Here is a 6034-nt window from a genome sequence, read left to right on the forward strand (position 1 = left end):
CAGAACAGATTTTGGCAAGATAGATTTGTCAAAGGTGTTTTTTGATCAAGGTATGTTTAGATTCATCGAAATGACTGAAGTCGAATAACTGAAGTACACTTTTGGTTTTTTTGCATAGATGATGGAGTTTGTCAGAGCGTGACAATCCGATTCACATGACAAAAGTTGACAGTTACAATTTTGGTTTTACCAAAACAGTGGATGGGTAATTCGTGACTGCCAGTTTTAAAATACTACAAAGAACATATTTATTGTAAGTAACACGACATTTTATTCAGTATGTTAGGACCGAAATACCGTCGTTTAAATAATACAAGCCGTCAGGTTACCACAATTTTAGGTTCTGATAGAGTGCTTCAGTCCTTACTGGTAAATATTCTTCTTTCGGCTGCTCCCGTTAGGGGTTGCCACAGCGGATCATCTTTTTCCATATCTTTCTGTCCTCTGCATCTTGTTCTGTTACACCCATCACCTGCATGTCCTCTTTCACCACATCCATAAATCTTCTCTTAGGCCTTCCTCTTTCCCTCTTGCATGGCTGCACCATCCTTAGCATCCTTCTCCCAGTATACCCAGCATCTTTCCTCTGCACGTGTTCAAACCAACGCAATCTCACCCCTTTGACTTTGTCTCCCGACCGTCCAACCTGAGCTGACCCTCTAATGTACTCATTTCTAATTCTGTCCGTCCTCGTCACACCCAGTGCAAATCTTAGAGTTGAAGATGGCAGAGTAGAAGATGCTATCTCCTGTTTCTGGTCAGTGCCCCTGTCCCCAACCCATATAACATAGCAGATACGAATTATTAACAGATATATTAATTTGCTTTAGTTTTGAAGTTGCATACAAGACATTTTTTTTTTTTTTAAGTTTTTATCAGTAAACCAGTAGATGTCAGCAGAACCACTTAAAATCTTAATGCCTTTCACAGTGTGAAGAAAACAAATGCTGGGCTTTGTTCCCATGTTCAAATGATTCATCTGCAGTTAGTTACATGATGTTGAGAGAACTGAGTAATAATTCACCAGTTAATACTTAATTGTTTTCGTTGTATTCGCTAATGATCGCCATAGCTCATAGAATATACACCATACTTAATTGTTTTATTTGTATTCGCTAATGATCGCCATAGCTCATAGAATATACACCCCTCCAAGCATTCAGCAGTCCCTGTTTCTTGTTGAAGGTGACAGCATCAGCTCACAACTTAGATAATATGATTCTTTTCTTAAGGTACTGTAAGTTCCTAGTGTAATTTATGGATTCTGTAAGGTTATTTGAGTCAGATTTCAGGATGCTTGCGACAGGAAAGGAGAGCGGGCACACAGGTTTATAAATGTACTACTCACAAAAAAGCCTTTTTTGACACAGGTCTTCCTGTGATGGTCATTTTCATTGTTCAAAATGAGGTTACTCTTTTGGTTTGACCAGTAATGGGTTACAATGGTGCTGTGGTTAGCACTGCTTCTTCACAGATCTAGAAGAGGTTGAATCCAAGTTATGTTAGTTTGTAGAGTTCACATGTTATTCTTGTGTCTGTGTTTTTATTTTTAATTATTTTTATTTATTTAAGTTTCTGGTGGATATGCCAGTTTTCATCTCACATTCACAGCACAAAAGATGTATTTACAAAGTTATTAACTGTATATCTTCCAACTATGTATTTTGAAGTGTGGCTGGGTTCATTGAGTGTACCAGATATTGTACTGGCATCCAGGGTCGGCACCGCTGTTAAGGCAAATTAGGCATTCAGCTAGGGCACAGATCATGCTGGGAAACCCAGCCACACAGGTTAGCTACTGAACAGTTGGTTGGCGCACCAATGAGCTTGGTCTAAAGTAACCTAGCACTGGTACTGCTGGCAGCCTGTCTAGGGGTGGTTGTTGTCTTGTGTGGGACAGATACTAGAACATGCAAACCTGGACATGACAGATATATTTAGAGTGTATCTTGAGTCTGGAAATTAAAGGAAAATAACTACTTCATGTTTTCCTTTGTAGACCCAAGGTATCTTTAAGTAAGAAAACTTAACTGAAATGTCGCTGACTGACAGATTCCAAACTGCAAGTCAATAGAATGAAGTTCCTTTTATCTTTATTTTTTAATTTCAGACTTATGGGATTCCCCTTTATGTGTTAGTTACATATACATATAAAGACAGTCCAGGTAAATGCAATCAAATCTTTTTATACAGGGGAGGCCAAAAACTCCTTTTCTAATCAACATATCTCTCCTTGCCCAATGTGGAGACTTCACATTTAGGTCTTTTATGAGGATTCATGAAATATAAATGAACAATTACACAAATGTTAATACTGTTACCAGAAATTGCAAGGGTCTGGCTGTAGGCTGGCCTTATTATTCTGGAGCAGCTTAAAACAAGCATTTTTTATACTCCCACATGCACATGAATTGCGGGTGTGGATGCAACTGTATGGATAGATTAGAGCTTACCAGAGTTAAGGTCATTCCATCAACTTATATGAGTTACCCACTATAAACTGATTTTTGATGAAAAACTCTCTGCCTTACGTGGATGTTTAATTTTTTGCAGATATCCATGTTTATATACAATCATATGGCTTTCAATGTATCCAATAATTCCTGACATCACCTAAGGTGCTATCAAAAATACATTTCTTATAGTCGAAATATGTTAATTTTAGTGCCTGTTGATTATTTATGAAGTATTTGATGAATATATTGTAATTGCATGCGTCCTTTTGGTCATAGATAGATAGATACTTTATTAATCCCATGGGGAAATTCACATATTCCAGCAGCAGCATACTGATACAGTGTACAGTGTGTGTTTTCTATTACTTAATCAAGAAATTCAAAAAGCTTTATTTAAATGCATCCTGATATAAAACAACCACCCAGGCTCAGCCCAGAGGTGAAGAAGGTGAGTCATAACACAACTCATGGTTGGGGTGTATCTTTGAAGGTATCTTTCGAAATCTGTGTTTATATTTTGTACACTAAGATAAAAAGGTTAATTAAAAATTATATGTTTATTAGCAACTCAGTGCAATCCACAGTGTAGGAGAGAAACTAAAAATAGCAGGTATTAACAGAGTGATGCCATACCTTCCTTTTCAACAGTCTGATGTATACTGCTGAAGAGTATTAAAAATGCACCTTTGTACCTAACTCTAAAATAAAGCAAAAATGTATAAATCCTAAAGCTTTACAATAATCATCCACTTATTTATTTTTTTACTAGACTATGCAGAAAAAAGGTTCATTTGTAGATTTGCTGAAGCATTGGTCATGGTTTATTGGCAGGAGATCCCAAAGACACATACATGACAATCTGGTGGGCTTCTACCTCTATACTCACTTGGAAGCACCAATGAATTCATCTGCAGGAGCTGAAAGGATACTGTTGTTAGTGACAGAGAACTCTGGTCCAGCCTTATCAGCGTGTTACCTCCATGGCCCTCAAGTGAAGCAAGCAGGGGGCAAAGCCCCCTAGTTTTTAAAACTGAAAGGAAAGCCCATATAGAGAACATGCAAGCTCCACACAGACAATAACAACTCATTAAATTCTAACCCAGTATGTTGGATCCATTGAGTCACTAGCTGTGTTGACATTCCACCTATGAAAAAAAATGTAAAAAGTGTGTTTCATTTTTAAGCTTCTTTCTCGTTTCTGAAATAAATCCTCCAAGAGACCAATGTCATGCTAATATCAGACTAATCTTAATGAATGTTTCGCTTAGCCTTTTGTATTTTTTAATGGATGTGACTATTTAAAAAGTTACAAATTATTTGAAAACTTCCAAGCACACAACCTTGCTCTATGCATCAAATAATAAAGCATGATTTATTTACTTTTATGATGTGTACATTTTGGTTACTCTGAAATGACTAACACATTTTTCAACCCGTTTAAGTCATCTTTCTTCTGCTGCTGAGAGATACATTTTAAATTCAGGGTAGCAGCAATAGTATACCTTATTTAGACACTTAATTCTGTCTGGCTATGTGGTTTCCACATACAGTCGTTTAGCATATGCAGTGCAAGTGACGTCTCACTCATCGTAAATGCGTTGGTTAGAATAAGCCAGTGGAACAAACAAAAAAGTGTCATTCTGCAAATGCAGGTAAATTTCACTGCAGTCTGACAGTAATGAGTTTATGAACCATGTGGTAAAAGTGAGAAATATAATTGTCTTTGCCCTTTTCATTTTGGTTACTAAATAGTATCCTACATGTGTTCTTTCTATTGCTGTTCACCAACTGGCCACTTTATTATATAAATAAAATAACATGAACCATGCCTACGTGTATCAAGATACCTAGTGTCTGTTAACCTGGTATCACAGCAGTACTCCCATGGATGCATAAGGGTTAGCTGTAGGAGATTTTGGGTTTGAACTAAACCTTGAAATACAGTATTTTTGACTGTTTTATGGTCATGCTCGTTCTTATTACACCTGAAATTAATTCCCCTTAATGGTGGGGTTTTTTTTTGCCATTGATGGCCCTTTGCTCAATAGAAAAGATTTTTTTTAAATGTGTTATTTGTTCACTCAGGGGTCCTTTCTCTAGTAATACATTTTGTTTGAAAGCTACCATTGTCTAAATTCACAATAATAACCAGGAACAAGGAGGAAAAAGGTCCAAATCCAGACATTAAATGATCATGCAACATACTGTAACTTGATGCCAAAGTTATTGTCAAAGGTGCGTCTGAAAAGTGCTGGTTCAGAGGCTGAAGGCGAATTTTTAAATAAGTAATATATTTAATAGTTTTTTTGTTCAATTTAATTGTAGAATGTGATTTAAAAATAATATTCAAAAGGCTGATCAGTTCATTAAGGCATAGTTATTACTAATGGTGTCAAAGTTCCCTTATAAACCAAAATGCAGTGGTATAGGTTAATAATTTCTGCACCATATAATATGATAAATTGCAGAAAAAAAGATTTAAAACATGATTTAGAATAAAAATCAAATATCTAATGTGGGAATCACACATAAACAGCATCAAAGGCATCCTACCTGACAGGCTTTCTTAAACACTAAACAGCAATCATTTGTTTGTGAAAAGATCTTTGGACACAATTCCACTTTGTCAGCATAAAGAATGATTGGCGAAATTTGTTGTTTGCACCTCAGCTTCTGATATAAACAAGTTTTAGTTTGTTATTCATTTGTTCTTTTTAAAAATAAGAATTTCAACTTCTCAGCTTGTAATGAAGTATCCTGTACAAAACATGGTGCAATGGAATGGCATTGTGTTGTTTGAGGATTAGACATATACAATAAGTTAACAATTTAATTATTTTTTACCCTTTGGAACTCGCATGATGTTTAAGCACCGACAGGTTGTAGTTTTTACTGCATGTCAGTAAATGATGTGGTTTAGATGCCTGCAATATTGAATTAATATCAGAATGTTATCTACAATATGTGTTATTACGTTAATTCTCTTAATATTTATATAATAATTATGCTCCATATAGACAGCATATTCCCTGGGGCAGTGTAGCACAAAAAGAAAAGACAATTTTGGAAATGTCTGCTGTGGCAGAATGAGAGCAGCAACAAGCCATGGAATTAGAGAAAGCGTTTAATTAACAGCAAGAATCAGCTTCTCATTAAGAAATTGGTTGGAGTGAAATTGGTTGGAGTTTGAAGACCCAATTTAGCTGGTCATCTGTTGGCTCGTTTCGCATCTCATTTCTGTTTGGCTGTCATTTATTGAAGAAATTAATCAATTCAGAGTAATGAATCCTTAAAAACAGGACTATTAAAAAAAAAGGGCAAATGAGTTAATTAACAGTGAAAACTGGTCACTGATTAGGAAAAGGGTTAGAATGAAAACCTGCAGCCACAGTGGCCCTCCAGGCCCGGAGTTGGTCTAGAGCTAAAACGGCTGGACAGAAAAATACCAAACTCAACACTTAAGCCAGTTATGAGATGACGATGTGCTGATTAGTTTTTGAGCCAAAGAGACACTCTGCTCACATCATATATAAATAGATTTTGTCCTAAATGGTGCTTGCTTTTCACCCATTATATTT

The sequence above is a fragment of the Erpetoichthys calabaricus genome, chromosome 4 (assembly GCF_900747795.2).
Source record: "Erpetoichthys calabaricus chromosome 4, fErpCal1.3, whole genome shotgun sequence".
In the NCBI taxonomy this organism is placed as follows: Eukaryota; Metazoa; Chordata; class Cladistia; order Polypteriformes; family Polypteridae; genus Erpetoichthys; species Erpetoichthys calabaricus.